The sequence below is a fragment of the Podarcis vaucheri genome, assembly GCF_965113315.1.
Source record: "Podarcis vaucheri genome assembly, chromosome: 11".
Lineage (NCBI taxonomy): Eukaryota > Metazoa > Chordata > Lepidosauria > Squamata > Lacertidae > Podarcis > Podarcis vaucheri.
In genome coordinates, this window is record NC_138749.1 from 4,646,226 (window position 1) to 4,668,421 (window position 22,196).

Sequence of the window (22,196 nt, forward strand, 5' to 3'; positions counted from 1 at the left end):
AAGTAGAAGATAGTGTATTTTAAAATAATATTACTGGTGATAAAATGTGCAGTTATTTTAAGTGTGATAAAAAAAGATGGTTAGAAATTATGATATATGTAAACTGCTAAAGACGAAGTAAAATGAAAATCACATAGGTGGGACTTGGGGAAGCCCACCTAACAATGTTTAGAAAAATAAGGATATGACAATAATTTGTTTGTTTTTCTGTTTGTGTTCTTTATTTGTGTTATAAAATGAATAAAAAAAGAAGAGAGGTTCAGATTCTGAAAGTTCGCAAATGGAATCCTCTCTGAATCCCTAAACAAACAGTTGCAAGAGAGCAAAGCTAAGTGTGTGCATGTGTGTTGCTCTGTATTTTTACATTTAACACGATTTATCGGAGTCCATAGTTCACCGAATCATCCCACGGGCAACTCTTCGCTGCCTTCAGTCATATCACAGAGACTGCCATGCGCACATTGGGAAAAGGCAGCAGAGATGCACCTGGAATGCGCAGGGCTCTGCGAGAGAAATCGGAGCAGACATCTTGCAGTTTCAGGTCCTGGAGCAAACATGGGTTGCTGTGTGCTGCTACCCCCCCACCACCTAACCTCCCGATCAGATTTTCACATAGCCTAAGAAGAAAGGGACGATTCGGGTGCGGAGATGAAGACCTGACTGAAAGGCTTTGCAGGGGGCGGAGGGAAGGAGGGAGGCAAACAGATAATAAGAAAACCCTTGTTGCCCTCTGCCTTCATGCGTTTCTTGGGAAGGCTCCCTACAGAATTACGCTGTCGCCCTGCAGGAAACCATGTAATAACTGAAAATACGGTGTCAAAAGGAATTTTTCAGGCCTTGACAGCTCATAAATTACAGTTCGTTGACTTCTTCCTGGCTGTAGATTTAAATTAATAGGCAGGCAGATATATAGTTTTCTTTTTTTTTCTCTCCTCTCTCTCTCTCTCTCTCTCTCTCTCTCTCTCTCTCTCTCTTTATTTTTTTAAAAACCCCTTCCGCTGTGCGGGTGAAACCATGAAAGTGACGGGAGTTCAGTGCCGTATCGCACATATCTCCTCTTCAGAGTTCTCATTTGCCAGGTAAGGGGTGAGGCGTGAACAGGGCTGTGATCAAGGGTGTGGGCAGGTTGCAGATTTCGGTTCAGAAGAAGGCAGGAGTCAATCTCGCCTGGGTGAGAATTAGTATTGTTGGCATCTGTCTGTCTCGAGAGTCGATGGAGGGCACGTCCAATCAAAGTGGAGTCAAAGTGCTGTGCTGGATGACAAGACCACCACCCCTGGTCTTACTGATGTGGACCAAAGGAAAGCAGAGCAAGACATTTAAACCCTTTAAAGCCCTAAACGGCCTCGGTCCAGTGTACCTGAAGGAGCGTCTCCACCCCCATCGTTCTGCCAGGACATGAGGTCCAGCACCGAGGGCCTTCTGGCGGTTCCCTCGCTGCAAGAAACCAAGTTACAGGGAAACAGGCAGAGGGCCTTCTCGGTGGTGGCACCCGCCCTGTAGAACGCCCTCCCACCAGATGTCAAAGAGAAGAACGACTACCAGACGTTTAGAAGACATCTGAAGGCAGCCTTCTTTAGGGAAGCTTTTAATGTTTAACAGCCTACTGTATTTTAATACTTTGTTGGAAGCCGCCCAGAGTGGCTGGGGAAACCCAGCCAGATGGGCGGGGTATAAATAACAATAATATTATTATTATTTGGCACCATCTTGGCTGCAGGAGCTGCTGGAAGGAGGCATACAAAGCACCATCCAGTTGTCTTAGAGATTCCACTCCAGATTTGTGGAGACTTTACTCCTTAACCTTTTCTTCTCCTGAAGATATCCCACAAGGCAGCAGAGGTCATGACCAGAGTCTTCCTTCTCCTAGATGGGATCCCTTCCCAAGATAAGGAGCCCCATCTGCCCCTCACTTCCCTCTACAGCACATGAGGAAACCACATTCTCAGCTGTTGGACCCACTCTTGGTCTCATCTGATCAGTCCACTGGAGCATCTCTTCACTGAGGGCTTCCTGCATTGCAGGGGGTTGGACTAGATGACCATTGGGCACCTTCCAACTCTACAATTCTATGCTTCTATTAATTATGGTGTGTGTGTGGAGATACTCCTCTTACCTACTGTTTTACAAGGCTCTAGGCCAGGCATCCCCAACCTTTGGTCCTCCAGATGTTTTGGAATACAATTCCCATCATCCCTGACCACTGGTCCTGTTAGCTAGGGATCATGGGAGTTGTAGGCCAAAACATCTGGAGGTCCGCAGGTTGGGGATGCCTGCTCTAGGCCATTGGCTTCCAAACTTTTTCCAGGCCATCACCCCCCATAGTTCCAAAAACTCACCCCAAAGCCCTCAACCCTATAAAAGCATTATTCAGAATACAGTGGTACCTCGGGTTACAGACGCTTCAGGTTACAGACCCTGCTAACTCAGAAATAGTACCTTGGGTTAAGAACTTTGCTTCAGGATGAGAACAGAAATTGCATGGCGGCAGCGGGAGGCCCCATTAGCTAAAGTGGTGCTTCAGGTTAAGAACAGTTTCAGGTTAAGGACGGACCTCCGGAACGAATTAAGTTCTTAACCCGAGGTACCACTGTACTGGTGGAGGATCACATTTTTTAATTTCCCTCCCACCACATCAAACACACACACACACACACACACACACACACACACACACACACAACCAAATAGCTTCCCACAAGTAGAAATCTAGTAGAGGAGGGAAGGATGTGGGATTAGAATATTTCAGCTTGATGAGTAAATTTTCTAGGGGATTTTTAAAAAAAACAACAACACAAGGAAGTCTTCAAGAATGACATCCCTCACCCTTAATGTGAAGTGCTACAGTCCTTCAGATCTAACACCTCATTCTACTGCTTGTGTACATCCTGTCCAGGAAAAGGCACCAGAAGTGAGTTTTGGCTTTAAGCCTTGTGGGCAATCAGCTCTCAGCCTTGTTGTTCCGTCCACACTTTCTCTTGCTTTTCTTGGTGCTCTTACACATTTCAAAGATCTGCTGTCCATTCTGCTCCCCACCCCTGCCCCTTCCAACTCCATTGACCTGATGAAAATGATGCCCAGGCCATTTTGAGGTTTTTAAAGGTGACGAGGATTTTCGTGGCAGAAGCTACCACGGCCGAGAGTGTCAGTGGCCAAGCGAGATAACCTTTTATTCCATTTGTCAAAGTCTCTGAAGTTTCCCGTTTCAAGACAAGAGCTGTAAACACGGAGAGAAGCAATTGTGCCTGAAATCTGGAGCGCTTTAAACAAATGGAGAGCTTTAAAACAATAACTGGAATGCTCTGAAGAAATAAAAAACCTGTTGATCATCAGCTGCGCCTTGTTTATTGGAGGAACCAATTGGATAATTCGATACAATTAAACTCAAAAATGCACGGAAATATGATGTTTATTCATCTCCGGCTTCCGTTCCCTTAATTGAATGTTGTGGTTTGTAAAGTACGAAAGTGTTTCTAATGCTGCGCCGTAGCCAAGTGAAACCCATTTAATCACGCTCAATGGGTCAGACGCAACATTATGGCATGCGCGATTGAGTTGCACCTGTATTCCCTTGGCAAATGCATCATTAACTAGCAAAATGTAGCCCTGCGGTTGCCGGAAAGAGAACAACAAAGGCGAAAGCGTGCCACCCCTCACTTTGGAAATGCCAACGAGTGATGGAGCGCCCACGTGGGAGCTCCGCGCGGGGGGACCTTGGTGCTAAAGGGGGCTGCTGCCAATTTGCCGCTTACCCAACAAAGGGAAATAGGTTGCGTTTTTTCGCCCCTCCAAAGAAAACGTTGTTCCAAACAGAGCAATTACGCTCAAATGCCGAAGCATTTAAATAATGAAGCTGGGAAGGAAGGAAGCTCAGGGGAATTGGGAAAGGGGGCTGCTGGAACGCACTTCATGGCCTGTTCATGCCAGACACATCATTGCTGTTTTCGAATGAAGTCGCCGGGAAAACGGTGCGCTAAGCCCTCAGGGTGTGTTATGGAGGGGAGGCCAAGTGACGCAGCCAAAATGAGCGTTTGGGGTCCCAAATGGAAGGTGGTTTGAGTCGTGTGTAACCTGCTGGGTGACCTAAGGCCATAGGAAGAAGAAGTAGAAGAGTTTGGATTTGATATCCCGCTTTATCACTACCCGAAGGAGTCTCAAAGTGGCTAACATTCTCCTTTCCCTTCCTCCCCCACAACAAACACTCTGTGAGGTGAGTGAGGCTGAGAGACTTCAGAGAAGTGTGACTAGCCCAAGGTCACCCAGCAGCTGCATGTGGAGGAGCGGGGACGCGAACCCAGTTCCCCAGATTACGAGACTACTGCTCTTAACCACTACACCACACTGGCTCCACACTAGGAAACTGCCTCACACTGAATTGGACCACTTGCCCCCTAGTTCAGTATGGCCTACTCTCTCTCTCTCTTTATTTAATCAATCATTTTCTCAATACAAACAACAACCACAAAAGACACATACAACAAAAACCATAACACTAATAACTCAATCTGACAATTCAGATTCGAATACACCGATATACCTATGACCACACCTTTTAAACAATATTTTCCCACCTCTCTCTCCTCCCCCTACCTCCTACCACTATCTGCCTTATCGCTTAAATATTCCTTCCAGATTTCTTCATATTTATCCATTCTTAATTTGCATCGACATGCAATTCGTTCGTATGTAGCTAATCTGTCCATATTATCAATCCATGTGCTCAATGGAATCTTTTTGCGGCTCTTCCAATTCATCAAAACAAGGTTTTTTGGCTTCTAATATAGCATGGTACATCCATTTTTTTGTCTACTCTCTTTCGTGGCGACATTCCCAGGCCTTTCTAGAGATGTGAGGGATTGTACCTGGGACCTTGTGCACATAAAGCCAATGATGTAGCCGTGAACTACAGCTCTCAGCCAACCTGGAACTTGGAAACCCACCACCCGCAGGAGTTTAGCTGGGATTTTCCAGTAGAGGGAGGAAATTGTTCTGTACACTATTAAAAACAACAACCCAGAAGAACCAAAGAAGATTCTGCTGCATCAGGCCAGGGGACCATCTAGTCCAGCATGCTGTTCACACATTGGCCAGGTCTCACCTATGGGAAACCCACAAACAGGGTCTGGGTGAACCCCCACTCTCCCCTCCTGTGGTTTCAGGTGTTCAGAAGCATTGTGGGTTCAAGCCTCATGTTGGACAAAAGATTCCTGCACTGCAGGGCATTGGACAAGATGGCCCTTGTGGTCCCTTCCATCTCTACAATTCTATGATTCTATGCTTATTTCCCTTGGGAGAAAATCAATGGCAAACCTAGACAGCATCTTAAAAAGCAGAGACATCACCTTGCCAAAAAAGGTCCGTATAGTTAAAGCGATGGTTTTCCCAGTAGTGATGTATGGAAGTGAGAGCTGGACCATAAAGAAGGCTGATCGCCGAAGAATGGATGCTTTTGAATTATGGTGCTGGAGGAGACTCTTGAGAGTCCCATGGACTACAAGAAGATCAAACCTATCCATTCTGAAGGAAATCAGCCCTGAGTGCTCACTGGAAGGACGGATCCTGAAGCTGAGGCTCCAAGACTTTGGCTACCTCATGAGAAGAGAAGACTCCCTGGAAAAGACCCTGATGCTGGGAAAGATGGAGGGCACCAGGAGAAGGGGATGACAGAAGACGAGATGGTTGGATAATGTTCTCGAAGCTACCAGCATGAGTTTGACCAAACTGTGGAAGGCAGTGGAGGACAGGAGGGCCTGGTGTGCTCTGGTCCATGGGGTCACGAAGAGGCGGACACAACTAAACGACTAAACAACAAAATGCTTATTTCCAACTACAACTTCCATCATCCTTGACTATTGGCTGGAGCTGATGGGATTTGGAGTTTAGAAACAGTTGGTGGGCATGAGGTTGGAAGAGAGTTTCATAGACAATACAAGGTGAACCATGTTCTCATGAAACTAACAGAGATCCTACACACAGCTGCTTAGAAGCAGGTTCCATTGATTTGCGTGTAACATCCTTTTACATAAGGCAAGAATACCCAATTTTGTGCTCTATATTTGTTGCTTGACTATAGCTCCCATCAGCCCTGAGCACTGGCTGCACTCACTGGGGTTGATGGGAGTTGTAATCCAGCAACAGCTTGTTGGCTTACCCCTATTGTTAGGAATCACGCAGGGTTAGGATCACAGCATTATTAGTTTCTCAGTGGGGAAGGTGTATATTCGAGATTTCAAGACTGGGCTGCAATCATGTGACATGCATGGTTCGTGGAATGTCCCTCCCATGCGAAGAAGCATAGGTTTGGCCACCAGTTGGGTGCGGGGGACCGTCCCATGTGGGGCAGGCGCTGTCAAAAGCCACAGGGAAAGCGAGCAGAACGTGACACACTGCTTTTCCGTCAAAAGGCTTTAGAGCCACAGAATGAGAAGGCTGCCTGCCTGCATGAGGGACGGGACTCTGTTGCTGCTAAGGAGGCATTGCAGGGAAGGAAGCTGGAAGCTTTTAACCCCTGTCAATCATCTGTCTGCCTCACCAACTACAACTCTCCCTCTAGCTGCTGGGATGCTGCTGGGAGCTGACAGCATTTCAGTGTGTCAGGAAAGGACCTTCTTTTCTTCACTCTTCTACCTTCCATCCATGATGACGTCTTGTGTTAATGAACTTCCTCTCCCAGGGTTCTTTCTCAAGTTTCTTGTAAATAGTGCAGTGTAGATTGCACTCTCCCCCCCCCCACCTCTCTCTCCACCTCTCCCTCTTTTCTACCTTCTTTCCTTTATTTTCCTCCTCCCTCCCTTTCCCCCTCTTGCTCTCCCTTTTCTTGCTCTCCTCTCTCCTCCTCCCTCGCTCCTCTATGTAAAATTGAACTGACAATCTCAATCAACATGGCTCCCTTCCTCCTAATTAGCGCATCTAATTCCAGCTGGAGGAGTTTCTTACACTGATGTGACTTCAGAATATGGCCCAGAGGTTCATTATTGGAGGCTGGGTGGTGGTGGTGGTGGGGTTGGATGGAGGGGAGGAGAGGTTTCTTTGGAAAGGTCACCAGTGGGTTTTGTGAGAAGGTCCGGGTCACCTTTTATTTTGTGGAGACAAAACTGACAGCCTGCTCATGCTTAATTCATGGCAATACTGTGGGGGGATATTTCGGGACTAAGATATGTCTCCATTGGTCAGATTGCTTGAGCTGATCTTTGTTAGGGATGATAACGATTTCAGACAACCCGGGTGCTCTAATTGCTCTTTGATTTGGGATGTGAACCTTGGAAGGAGCTTTCAGATAGCTTTTTACCACCGGAAGATAAGGGAAGGAAATTAAGGTCCCACAAAGAGCAGAGGCCTCCCCGTATATTTCAGTAGATGACAGGCCAGAATTTTAATGCCAGCTCATATGGAGATAATATACTAAACGTTTCACATTTCCTAGGAGCACGATTTAGGAAAAATGTGAAAGAAGTTTGTTCTCCCTCACTAAGGTAGACTCATGGCTAATTCAGGATAAACAAAAGGAAATACAGTGGTACCTCAGGTACCACTTAATGGTACTTAATTTGTTCCGGAGGTCCAAATTAAGTACCATTTGTTCCAGAACTTAATTTGTTCCGGAGGTCCATTCTTAACCTGAAACTGTTCTTAACCTGAAGCACCACTTTAGCTAATGGGGCCTCCTGCTGTTGCCGCACCGCTGGAGCACGATTTCTGTTCTCATCCTGAAGCAAAGTTCTTAACCCAAGGTACTATTTCTGGGTTAGCACAGTCATTAACCTGAAGCGTATGTAACCTGAAGCGTATGTAACCCGAGGTACCACTGTACTTCACACCAGCTATAAAAAACAGAGGTATGCATTGCTACAATGAAAAGCATGGTCATGAGTTTAGATGACTTTAATAAAGGAGCTACAGGATCTTGTATTCAGGGACAATGCATTATTCCCTCAAATACAGGCTAACCTCCAACCACCTCTTCTCCCTTGGCTTCCAACAGGGATAGTCAATGTGATCCTCTCCAATGGTTGCTAAATAATACCTTCCCTCAGCCCCAGCCACCACTGGGTCAGGGGTGATGGGAGTTGTAGTTCAGCATATCGAGAGGGTACCACATTGGCTACCTCTATTGGGAGGGAAGTTCACAAACTGGGAGCAGCCACAGAAAAGGTTCTTTCTCCTGTAACCACCACCCGTGCTTCTGATGTTGATGAGGCTAAGAAGGTCTCTCACCCAAGGATCTTAGCACCTGGGCAGGTCTGTATAGAAAGATATAATCTCTCAGGTAGCCTGGGTCCAAGCTGAGTAGGGCTCTATAGGTCATAACCAGCACTTTCATATCCTGACAAGTCGTCACAGGACTTGTTGATATCTTTGATAAACTCTGGTACTGTCTCCTGAACTCATTCAAATATCATTCTTCAACTGCAGGCACCTAGAACTAGATGGAGTTCTCCAAATGCACGCTTCTATGAATGAAAGTTTGCCTTTATGAATGAGAATGTGAAAAAGTGACATGGATCAAAATAGAATGTTTAGTCTATCAATGGTTCTTCTAGGTAGATAGCAAATACACATCAAGATTGAAAAGAAAGAAATTCATACAATGAAACAAAATACCAGTGTTCAATCTGCATTAGGAATGCAACTATTCTATGTGATTTTAATTACCGCATTTTTCGCTCTATAAGACGCACCAGACCATAAGACGCACCTAGTTTTTGGAAGAGGAAAACAGGGAAAAAAATATACTGAATCCCAGAAGCCAGAACAGCAAGAGGGATCGCTGTGCAGCGAAAGCAGCGATCCCTCTTGCTGTTCTGGCTTCTGGGATAGCTGCGCAGCCTGCATTTGCTCCATAAGACGCACACACATTTCCCCTTACTATTTAGGAGGGGAAAAGTGAGTCTTATAGAGCAAAAAATACGGTAATATGCTGGAGTTGTGGCATCTCCCAAATATAACACCAGGTTCCCCAAAAGTGTATTTCAGATCTTTTAAAAATTACAAAATAAAGCCTTTTTCGTCAAAATGTTCCACAATTAAACCAATTTAACTGAATTGAAAATACAGCCACTAATACAGCTCTATGCCAAGTGAAATAATAAACCAGTCAGTTATGTGAATAGGGAAATCTGAAAGCAACTACATAGCATGATGCTCAACTCGTTGACAACTGAATGAAGACCAGTGATGGTAAACAGACCAGCATTCTGTGCAATACCAAATACCAATTTTACATTAATTGATATGTGAACTAAAGAAGAAATTAGAAGGCCCTCTCCCCATGAAAACTGCACATACACCTTTGTGAACTGGTTTTCTGAGCAGGTGTTCTTACGTTTAGGTGAGGTGAAAATATTTGAGGAAATAATGGGGAAGGTTTCACACATTCTTAATCCACAACGACATCTTACTGATTTCTTTGAAATTCAGTGACTCACTCTTCTGCCACAGACATTAAGATACATGACTATGGCACAGTTTCAAAATCTACACAGTTGGGCCACAGGAATCAACTCTCTTTGGATCCAGTAAAAATTGATGGGACTGAAAGGAAGAGCCATAATGATGTGACTCACTCAGCTTACGGATGTGCAAATCTGTCAATTTCAGTTTCTTTCTGCTTCTCATTTTTTAAATGTGACTTTCTCCTTATATGTTTTAATGCAATATTGCCTAATAGATTCATTTTTGCAAGCAATTTCCCCATATAAAATGCATTTTACTTTGTTATTTTCCCAAATATATGCATTTTGCACACTTTCCCTGTAAGATAAACTTTTCTTTTTTTGCTTAGAAAACTGCACCACAAAATTTGGAGAAGTGTGAAATTCAAAGGCTAGCTGCCTAATTTTTTCAATAGGTTGGCAAGCATCAGAATCAATTAGCATAGTGCTGTCCTCTTCCCTCGGGGCCTGAAGAGGGTGTAATATAGTCAAGGTCTGATCTCACCCTACAATATCATTGGGGTGACACAACGACGTCCTTGATGTGATCACTGTCGACATCTGTCAGGAGGGATCATGATATGCTTTCTTACAGGACAGGTGAATTGTGAGTATGCCAAGAGACTGGGGGATCAGGGCAAGGGAGATGGGCGCATTGCAATATTTTGTAATACAGCATAGAAGGTTTTCTTCTTCTTCAAAAAAGCAACATGATCGCTTGGGAGTGAGCTGAGGCAGAAGGCGGCAAATTAATTTGTGTTGACAACTGCCCTAAGGACCATCAGATGTCTATGGAGAAGAAAGAGAGCCCTTTAGTGTTTGGGTCCACTGTTGCCCCACTTCCATCTATTCCAACGTCTATAAATGTGCATATCGTATCTGGCAAATCTTAGGTCTCAGCTGGAGCATGACTCTGAGGATCGGTGTAGAAAATGGAAGGGATTCAGGGCTAAATGACAAATACGCTGAAGACCAGAGACAGAAATTCTTGCATTGATGAAAGATGCACAGTTAGGCAGTAAGGGAAGAGAGAACGAGGCAGTACAGGTGACCCTCTCTCTGCCTGCATCATCTCCTTCTCCCACGACTGTAAGTACCTGATGCCCTCCAAATGTTTTGGACTGCAAGAATCCCAATCCAACCTCTGTTTTAAAAAAAGGTAAAGGGACCCCTGACCATTAGGGCCAGTAGTGGACAACTCTGGGGTTGCGGCGCTCATCTTGCTTTACTGGCCGAAGGAGCCGGCGTACAGCTTCCGGGTCATGTGGCCAGCATGACTAAGCCGCTTCTGGCGAACCAGAGCAGCGCACGGAAACGCCGTTTACCTTCCTGCCAGAGTGGTACCTATTTATCTACTTGCACTTTGACATGCTTTCGAACTACTAGGTTGGCAGGAGCAGGGACCGAGCAACGGGAGCTCACCACATCACGGGGATTCAAACCGCCAACCTTCTGATCAGCAAATCCTAGGCTCTGTGGTTTAACCCACAGCGCCAACCTCTGTTTAAAAACCACCAATGAAGGAGAGTCCACCACCTTCAGAGGGAGTCCATTCCCTTTTCAAACACCTCTTACTGCTAGAAAGGTCTTCCTAACGTTGAGTTGGAATATCCTTTTGTCATTTGAATCCACAAAGAAGTCCCTTTTTAAAATCTGTCCCAAATATTCCAACGCCAAAATGCCGATAAATTGTCACAAGAGTTCAATAATTTTTAAACATTGCAAATCATGTGGCATTGTGAAGAACTGGACTTAAGACTGGGGGGAAATGAGAATCAGAGAGAAGCTGGAATGAAGAGATTTGCCCATCCCTAGGAACTGACTCAGGGGATGCAGGTGTCGCTGTGGGTTAAACCACAGAGCCTAGGACTTGCTGATCAGAATGTTGGCGGTTCGAATCCCTGCGACGGGGTGAGCTCCCGTTGCTCGGTCCCTCTCCTGCCCACCTAGTAGTTCAAAAGCACGCCAAAGTGCAAGTAGATAAATAGGTACCACTCTGGTGGGAAGATAAATGATGTTTCCGTGCTCTGCTCTGGTTTCACCAGAAACAACTTAGTCATGCTGGCCACATGACCCAAAAAACTGCCTGTGGACAAACACCAGCTCCCTCAGCCAGTAAAGTGAGATGAGTGCCACAACCGTTCATGACTGGACTTAACTGTCGGGGTCCTTTAGGAAGTGACTCAGAAGGAAAGAAAGGGACTGATATTTAAGCACCTCATATGGAAAATGCACCCATCCTTCATTTTCTCTGTGCTAACCTGAGAACCCCAGGCTAAAAATACCCCCACTTCCTCCTCAAGCCTTTTCCCTTAGGTTTGGCTGCAGAGGGACAAGCAGCGACTCCAAAGAGCCTTGTTGTACATCCTGCAAACAGGAGCAGCTTCTGATACCTGTGCGTCGGTGGGATGATGAGTTGCAAGTGCCTTTGCGCTTGCTCCTCTTTCAGATGTTGCCTGCACATCTGCAGCTGCCTTCAGAAAAGGCAGCTCCCCAAAGGCTCCGCTGAGCACAGGACCTGGAATCTAAGACTCTCTTTTCAAAGCACAGCATCCAGAAGTCCAGAGGGACCCTCGAGTCACACGCACATCTCTGAGAAAGCCACGCCGGCTTTCCCCACGGTGTTTTCTCATGTTCCTCCTTCTTCCTGCATTGAGCAAGCTTTATTCTAGCCACCAGTCTGCTCTCTCTCAGCAACTGTAGTTACTTAAAGCGAAGAGGAAATGCACAGAAGTTTGGGTTTTTTTAGTACCTGGAGAAATATCGGCCATGCACCCACTGCCTTGCCCCTTGGCCCCTTGGGGAAGGCCAATTCTGTGAATTCTTCATTGCGGGGATGGGGAAAGCTTACACATGTAATTTTATTTGTATGCCGCCTTTCCACAGTTCAGACCATGCTCAAGGCGGCTTCCAACATGGGGAAGAGCTTTGACGTGCTTTTGAACTGCTAGGTTGGCAGGAGCAGGGACCGAGCAACGGGAGCTCACCCCATCGCGGGGATTCGAACCACTGACCTTCTGATCGGCAAGTCCTAGGCTCTGTGGTTTAACCCACAGTGCCACCCAAAACATATAGTTTTTCATGGGCTTTGGCTGTAAATCTGGGCTGGACAGAGAGAGCCTGACCAGCAGGGGTGGGGAGAAGGGAGAGGAGAGCCTGCGCTGACATTGGATCAGGGAGCTGTGCAGCTGAGGCCCGGCTTTTGAAGTCAATAACTAGGCGCAGGCTTAGCAGTGTAGACAATTACGAAGATAAGATGCAGTTTTACCAATTGTACATCTGTATGTCAAGCAGAACAAATGAAATCCATGACAGCCTCTTAGAGGATACCAATCCAATTTAAAGTGCATGGTACGAGGATCAGCGTGATAGTCACAGGTGAAGATAAATCTTGCCATTCTGCTGCACTTGCCTGGCTAATTTATTCTCTCTTTTAAACACCACCAGGCATCTCTGTCGCCTCCACTTTGCCAATGAACCCCATCAGGGGGCACCGCCTCCTTGCAAGGAAAAGATGTTGGATTTGGGTGTGCACGTGTGTGTTAAGCACATTAAAAAAGAAAGAAAGTTTGAGGCAGTGGGGAGAAAGCAGTGCTTCCATTTGTTTTATGGGTACCAAAGCAAACAGCACTATCCTCAGGAACCAGCATGTGGGTGGGTACAAAGGATAGGTGTAAGAGAGGGCAAAGTGATCTTAAGAACATTGGGGGAAACTTTGCTAGGTCTGTTCAAGTGGCCAGCCGGATTGTGGCCCGTGAATTAGAACCAGACTGCAGAATGTATGACTAACACATAGGCCAGACCTGCACACAGGCAGGCCAGGCGAAGGACAGTTCATGACAGTTTCACAGTCGCAGCTCTCTCCCAACCTGGTGTGTGTATGTCTGTGCTTTTCAAAAGAACGCATGGCAAATCTGTGTGCAAATCGTACAAGTTTTGAATGCGTTTCGTAGACACTTTGTGTTAAGTTGTGGGTGACCATATCAGACAACACAGCGGTTCTTCAGACAGCTCTTGTTTATTCGCAGGCCAGAACTGAACTGAACTGAAGGGTTCAGCCAACCTGCTTATATAGAGCTCCACTACAAAGCAACAGTAACCACTTTCTGTAACTATCCAATCACTGAACGTCACTTTCAATTCCTTATTTGCATATGTGGACCTGAGTGAAAACTATCTGCAGTATCCCCCCTGCTGGCCCAGGGTGAGAACTTCAGTACATAACACCTTCCCATGAAAATACACCTGGCGTTGCAAAAACGAGAGAGGTGCAGATTTCAGAGGTTGGCCGCGTTTTGGTTTGTGCGTTGTTTCAGAAGGCGCAAAACACACAGGTGTGCCTTTAGAAGCAAACTGCTTTGAAATTCTCCCCCAACCCAAAGTGCTCCAGAACCTCTTGGCTCTGACATGGTTTGCCGGCAAAGTGAGAGAACCAGCGATTGCTCTTGTGCGCTGTCACATCGATTCCTCTTTACTTCTTCTTACTATTATTAAATTCCCCCTTTAAAAATATAGTCAGAAACTTCAGCTGGTGTAGAATTTGGTGGCCAGGCTGATCACCAGGGCAGGAAGATTTGAGCAGATCACACCAATCTTGACTCAAACACACCAGCTGCCAATTAGTTTCTGGGCCCGATTCAAAGTGCTGGTTTTGACCTATAAAGCCTTAAATAGCTCAGGAACGCAATACTGCAAGAACTGCCTTTCTGTGAAGAATTACCGAAAGAAAGAAGAGTGGCAAATGAAATTAACGGTCTATGCAGAATTAGACAAATTAACAGGAAGGATTCGAAACCTGTGGGACCAGAGGTTCTTAGAAGACTGGAGTAAATATTTGAACTATCTAAAAAGCAATTGTAATAAACAGATCACCCTAGCAGGATTGCAAGAAGTTCTGTAAGGAGGATTATGTGAAATATTGCAAGGAAGATTATGAAGAGAATTATTAGTTAATGGTAATTTAAAGTAATAGAGAAATTAAGAAATGCAGAATAAGTGATAAAGAACGGGAAATCTTCAGAGGTTGATGGAAGTCTAAAATATTGTATAAGACAAGAATTTATGTGAAATGATTGTTGGAAATGATATGTTAAAAAACCAATAAAAATGTATGTATAAAAAAGAAAGAACTGCCTTTCTGCAATCGAACCTACTGCATTGGACCCAGAGATAATCAACTAAGGGCCTTCTTTGTCTGCCTGCTGCCTGCCAGAGGGTGGCAACATTAGAAAAGGCCTTTTCTGTGGTGGCTCCCTGTCACTGAGTATCTTTAGGCACTAGACAAAAACAATCTAACCATTAAACAATCCGTGGCTTTTTAAACTGTGTGTGTGGTGGTGGGGTATTGTTTCATTTTTTATTATGTACCTTTGAGTTTTTATATTGTAAACCACCCTGTGATCCTTGGATGAAGGGTGGTATAGAAATAACAACAACAACAACAACAACAACAACAACAACAACAACAACAACAACAAATAATAATAATAATGTATTTTCCGTGTCTAAGATGCCTCCACATATAAGACAATCCCTATTTTTTGAACCCTAAATTAAGAAAGCGATACTTTAAACACCCAAGATCACCCAAATTTGTTGAGCAAAAGCAGAACGAGCAGTTCTGGACCACATTTTTCTGTGTATAAGATGATCCACGTGTACAAGACGACCCCCTATTTTGGGCCCCCAATAATAAGCAAAAAGCATTATCTTATCCACGGAATAATACGGTAATAATAATTTGTGCAAACTACTATTTTGAATATTGCTTTTTTAGGGTAGGATAGCAGACTCTTGAGAGTCCCATGGACTGCAAGAAGATCAAACCTATCCATTCTGAAGGAAATCAGCCCTGAGTGCTCACTGGAAGGACAGATCGTGAAGCTGAGGTTCGAAGACTTTGGCCGCCTCATGAGAAGAGAAGACTCCCCGGAAAAGACCCTGATGTTGGGAAAGATGGAGGGCACAAGGAGAAGGGGACGACAGAGGATAAGATGGTTGGACAGTGTTCTTGAAGCTACCAGCATGAGTTTGACCAAGCTGTGGGAGGCAGTGGAAGACAGGAGGGCCTGGCGTGCTCTGGTCCAGGGGGTCACGAAGACTCGGACACGACTAAATGACTAAACAACAACAGGTACTAGGGATAAGTTGATAGAGCCACCAAGAAAGTTTGGGAGCCATTAATTTACATGATGGCAGTTGAAAGCCAATGCAGAGTGAGGGAAATAAGTGTTGTCTTCGCTCTGTGTGATGTCGAGGAGAGAACCATTGAACGGATATGTATCTCTCTTTCTCTCTTTGACCCTGTTCACATCCAACCCCTTAAACCTTGCTGAAAAAGGGGCACTTTTCCAACAGGGTGAAAATGTTTACCAAATGCACCCCTTCCACTTCACCTCAACCTTATCGATACCTCTCAAAGCACACCTCCGCTGCTGGTACAGCCTGTTCCTTTACATGCACACACACACCCCGTGCACGCCAAACTCTGGAGCCTCTTTTAATGTTTAATTCCATGTTTAATTTTTAAAATTTGATTCGGTCATTACCATAAACATTAAACAATATTTCCTGTTTAAATATGAATGGGCTGCATTATTTGATTGAAATGAGTGTTCAGATGGCTAATGCATTTTATTGCAGCTATAGAATTTTACTGTTATTTTCCTTCCAGCTGCTGCCATCTCAGAGAGCCAGAAGGATCAAGCTTCTGAGGGGAAAAGACGCCACCCGAAGGTGTCACGTTGTTTGCTGGGGGGCGACCCTCGCCAAGGAGACCCTCCCCCTTTCGAAACAGTGCTCTTTAAGAGCTGCACGGCGGCCACAAATACAACAGGAGTCCTCATCACTGTAACTCAAGCTATGGAAATGTACACTTGCTTGATTTCTGCCTGTCCTGTAGCCCTTAAAAGCACAGGAGCCTTGCCAGAAAAAAGTTGGCAACCCCAGGTACAAAGGAGCAGCAATCATATGTGGGTAGACAGTTGCAGATCTACAAGTTTACATTTATTTATTGTGTTTATATCTCTCCTTTTCTCTCTCAAAGTGGCATACATGGTTCTGCCTCTCCTCTTTTAATCTCCACAACAACCCTGTGAGGTAGGTTAGGCTGAGAGGCAGTGACTGGCTCCCAAGGCTACCCAGTGAGCTTCATGGCCAAGTTGGAATTCGAACACAGGTCTTCCAAGTCCTAGTCTGGCCGTCTACTTAGATTCCAACTTTGACACATCTATGCCTTTCGTTCTCTCGGACGCTAAGATTGGGGGCCATTCAATGAAAACGACAAGCAGCAGGTCCGAGACAGACAAAAGAAAGCATTTCTTCATGCCACGCATAATTACCCTATAGAATTAATTGACGCAGGCTGCTGTGATGGGCCACTAGCAATAATGGCTTCTTTAAAAAGAGGTAAATAAATCCAGCGAAGATAGCTCTATCAATGACCATTAGCCATGCTCACTTGGCATAGGTGCTCAGAGCATGGATGCGTTTGATTATCAAATGATGGAGCCACACAGCAGGGGTCAGTGTCTCTGTCATGCTTTGCTCGGGAGCAGGGATATGCCTGCCAAATCTGCAACTTTATTTCTGCGGAGTCCCCTGCTTTGCCTTCGCACACTCTCAGAAATCCACAGAAAGTCTACGGAGCCTGTTGGATCTCCTTGCTTTTCAAAATACAGTGGTACCTTGTTTCTCAAATGCCTTGGTTTCCAAATTCCGAAAACCTGGAAGTAAGTGTTCTGGTTTTTGAAAGTTTTTTGGAAGCCGAACGTCTGATGCAGCTGTCGGCTATTGTTTCTGGGGCGCCTGCACCAATCAGAAGCCATGCCTTGGTTTTCATATATTCATGTTAAATTGCTGTTTTAGGGGTTGTTTTTAAAAGTCTGGAATGGATTAATCCATTTTGCATTACTTTCTGTGGGAAAGCGTGCCTTGGTTTTGGAACGATTTGGTTTTGGAACGGATTCCAGAACGGATTAAGTTTGAGAAGCAAGATACCATTGTAACTTTTATGCGGGCATCACTTTTAGTCTAATTTATTTAATTTGTTCGTTGTCTTGTCCAAGGCAACTCAAAATGACTTCCAACCAACCAACCAATGGTGATGTTCTTCCTCACCCTGGTCTTTCCCTAAGGTAGATGCTGAAACTCTTGTGCACTAGAAGAAGAAGAAGAGGAGGAGGAGGAGGAGGAGGAGGAGGAGGAGGAGGAGGAGGAGGAGTTGTTTGGCTTTGATATCCCGCTTTATCACTACCCGAAAGAGTCTCAAAGCGGCTAACATTCTCCTTTCCCTTCCTCCCCCACAACAAACACTCTGTGAGGTGAGTGGGGCTGAGAGACTTCCACACTGGCTCTCTACAATGGTGATTCATGCATGTTGACATTAGACCAATTCACAGAGCCTGTTTTATTGGCTTCTCAACATCGGAACATTGGAACAGCCCTGTGGAACAGGCCAATGCCCCATCTAGTCCAGCGTTTATGGACTGTGTCCACCTAAGTCTGGCCCTAAGTAGACCCACTGGAATTACTGAACCTAAGTTAGTTGGGCTCACTCGTTTTTATGTCTACTCTGAGCAGGACTACCCTGGGAGACAACTCATTGTTTGGCTGAAGAACTGCATCACGGATGCTCAGAGAGGTGCGCAAATTTGGAAGGGCGGATGTGTTTCAGTCTGCCTCTTGGCATGTGTGAATTAGGTGGGTCCGCCTTATGGCCTCATCCACATTGTCTCTTTATACTGAATACATATCACTTTAACCATCATGGTTTTCCCTCCTGGAATCCTGAGAAATGCATGGTTTGGAGACCCTTATCTCCCTCAGAGAACTCAGAAGAGGGATTAAGCCTGTGATTTAAGCCACAGCTCTCTTCCCAGAATTAAGCACAGCTTCTTCCTTCATCATTTCCCACCTTCTTGTATGTGGGAAAAACCAGCATCCTGGTCATGGATTTATTTCGGGTGGGGGGGGCAGGCTTTATGTTGGGGTGGAGGGCAGCCAGAACCAAATTATCTGTGACACAATTGGTTTGTCCATTAAGTTTTATTTATTTATTTACTCTTTTTTCTTTTTTTAGGGATGCGGGTGGCGCTGTGGGTTAAACCACAGAGCCTAGGACTTGCCGATCAGAAGGTCAGTGGTTTGAATCCCCGCAATGACGGGGTGAGCTCCCATTGCTCGGTCCCAGCTCCTGCCAACCTAGCAGTTCGAAAGCACGTCAAAGTGCGAGTAGATAAATAGGTACCGCTCCAGCGGGAAGGTAAACGGCGTTTCCGTGTGCTGCTCTGTTTCGCCAGAAGCGGCTTAGTCATGCTGGCCACATGACCCGGAAGCTGTACACTGGCTCCCTTGGCCAATAAAGCGAGATGAGAGCTGCAACCCCAGAGTTGGCCACAACTGGACCTAATGGTCAGGGGTCCCTTTACCCTTTACCTTTACCTTACTCTTTTTTTGGGGGGGGAGCTGCTCCCTTGCCCCCCCGGCTATGCCCATGATCCTGGCCATAGGGTGGGATTTGTGTGTGCTTGTGTGTGCTTCTCCTGCAGCCCCGAGAGAAAATTTCCGCTAGCAACAAATTAGAAGTCAAACTGGGGATGGTTTCGGCCACTCTTTTGAAACTTCAGCTTTGTTATCAACATTAGCATTCATTTGTCAGTGCGTGGAGAACCCTTCACTTTATCTGAGTCCCCCCCCCTTATCACGCCCCACACCCGCCCCATCTCACCCAAGCCTTCAACAGAAAGACATTCAAACTGTAACAGCCCACACAAATCACTTATTATTGTATTGCAGCACACACACACCCTTCAGAGTGCCTGGTTACCATGTCATTTTCGGTAATTTTTGATGGCGGCCACCACCGTACGAGAGATAATGGCTGGCATCTTTGTGAAATAATAATAATAATAATAATAATAATAATAATAATAATAATAATAATACCGAGGGGTGCGGGAGAGAGGGAGAGGAAGAGAGAGAAAGGAGGAAGAGTGGAAGAAAAAAAAAGAGAGAGGATAAACACATGCGCGCTCATCCCTCCCCAGCTAATTTGTCTGTCCAGAGAGCTCTCGCCTGTAGCAGAGGAGATAGGGTTGATGCAGGTGCCATGAGAAACGCTTCACCACATCTCCTGAAAAGGTTCTGCAGAATGCAATTATTTGCCTATCCGTTGACACGGGCCACAATCAAGGGCTACAATTAGACAACTATTATTCCTGAGCTGTCCATAAAAATGCAGATCACTTTGACGGCCTGTTATATATACTCAGGGGAAGAGAGCCTGAACACATTGGCGCTTGCGATTATGGAAGCGGGAGGGAGACACATGGCCGCTCCCCGCGGGGAGGCTTCCTGTTTTCCGATCCCCAATCCACGGTGGGGGGGGGATAAACAAACAAACAAACAAACAAACAAACAAACAAACAAACAAATGCCTGGCCCTCTTTTTGTCTTCCGAGGATTGAAAGGAAATAAACATTGTTGACACACGGGAGCTGGAATCACCACCCTTCCATTTTCCAGCTCCATTGCGCTATGACACTTTCCAGAAGACAAAACCTTTGTGGGCCTAATTAGATGCAATCTGGGATACCTGCCTGCCATCAATTTGCATCACGTCTTTCGGGAAGGGTGCAGCCGAAGACGCGTTTCTTGTGGCACTGTGGACGAGTGGTAAGGTAAAAAAGTTAAAGGACCTCTGGGTGGTTAAGTCCAGTCAAAGGCGACTCTGGGGTTGCGGTGCTCATCTCGCTTTCAGGCCAAGGGAGCCGGTGTTTGTCCACAGAGAGCTTTCCGGGTCATGTGGCCAGCAGGACTAAACTGCTTCTGGCGCAACAGAACACCGTGACGGAAACCAGAGCACACAGAAATGCCGTTTATTTTCCTGCCTAGGCCGTATCTATTTACAGTCATACCTCATGTTATGTTTGCTTCATGTTACATTCTTTCAGGTTACATCCCGTGGCGACCTAGAAGTACCGGAAAGGATTGCTTCTGGGTTTCACTGCTTGAGCATGCGCAGAAGCGCAAAATGATGTCACGCGCATGCGCAGAAGCGTCATATCGCAATCCGTGCATGCGCGGACACGCCGCTGCAGGTTGCACTCTTTTCATGTTGCAAACGGGCCTCCAGAACAGATCCCGTTCGCAACCAGAGGTACCACTGTGTCTACTTGCACTGGTGTGCTTTCAAACTGCAAGGTCGGCAGGAGCTGGGACAGAGGAACAGGAGCTCACCCCGTTGCGGTTTAGACCACAGTGACACCGACTAGTAACGATGGCTATTAGTCACAGTTGGAAGCACGAATGCTTCTGAAGACCAGTTGCTGGAAGTCACAAAAGGTGAAAGTTGCCCTTGTGCTCAGATTCTGCTTACGGGTTTCCCACAGGCATCTGGTCTGCTGCTGTGATGCCAGCCAGGATGCTGGACTAGAATAATAATAATAATAATAATAATAATAATAATAATAATAATATCTTTATTGTCATTGCCCCCTTCGGGGACAACGAAATTACTTGACTGCTCCATAAAAACACTAATTAAACAATACAGTATAATACAGCAAGGGAGATTAGATGACTTTCAAAGTCCGGGCTTCCCATTCAGGGCCGAGATCACTCTGGAGAAGAAGCTGTTCTTAAGATGGCTCGTTCTTGTCTTCATCGTCCTGTATCTCCGTTCCGACGGCAAGAGCTCGAAGAGACAGTGACCAGGATGCGATGGATCTTTTACTATGTCCAGTGCCTTCCTATGGCACCTTGTGGCATAAATCTGCTCTAAGGTGGAGAGTGGGCAGCCAACAATGCTCTCTGCTGCCTTAACAACCCTGCACAACCCCATCCTGTCCTGGGCAGTACAGCTTCCGTACCACACACAGAAGCCATAAGTGATGACACTCTCAATGGCACAGTGATAGAAGGCAAGCAGCAGTTTCTGCGGAAGATGGTTTTTCCTTAGTATTCTCAAAAAGTACAGTCTCTGCTGCGCCTTCTTCACAAGCCCCCTTGTGTTGACACTCCAGGACAGATCCTCTTGTAATTCAATGCCCAGAAATCTGAACGTTGTTACCCTCTCCACACAGACCCCATCAATCAAAAGTGGCTGGACGTTGCTCTTCTGTCTCCTGAAGTCCACCACAAGCTCCTTTGTCTTCCTTGTATTTATGAGCAAGTTGTTAGCTCTGCACCACTCTGTCAGGCGGGCCACTGGCCTGATCCAGCCTCTTATGGTGTTCTTACGTTATCTGTTTGCCACTTGGAGGGTAAAGGGGAACCAATGATACCCTCTCAGATGGAACTGCCTCTTCTCAAAGCCACTTTCCCATGAAGCCTTTGGAATAAACCCCCTAGACCCAAACCGCTACTTATTCACTAGATTTGTTTATTGCATTTGTATCCTAATTCTCCAAGAAGCTCAAGGTGGTGGGCGGGGTTCTCCCCCTCCTCATTTAATCCCCTCAACAACCACCCTGCTGGTTAGGCTGGCAGGCAGTGACTGGTTTATGGCCACCCAGTGAGAGCCTGGCCTCCCAGCTCCTCATCTGACATTCTGACCACTGTTACAGGTGCCACATAATACCCATTCCACATTTGTAAAAACTCGATCATTTAGTGTGTCGGCACCTGCACTTTGAACTCCTTGCCTATTGATATCAGATAGGAGACTTCACTGTTCTCTTTTTGGCAAAAAAACATTTTTGTTTAAACAAGCCTACCCAGATTTTTAGAATGTGCATGCAAATTTTTAATCTGTCGGTGTTATCA

General features: G+C 45.8%; 1 protein-coding gene across 13 annotated transcripts in view; it reads right to left on the reverse strand.

The window, feature by feature from the left end:
* The window catches only part of CELF4 (CUGBP Elav-like family member 4), an 815,176-nt gene that overhangs the window by 115,277 nt on the left and 677,703 nt on the right, over positions 1-22,196 (reverse strand). The gene's annotated exons all lie outside the window — the stretch shown is intronic.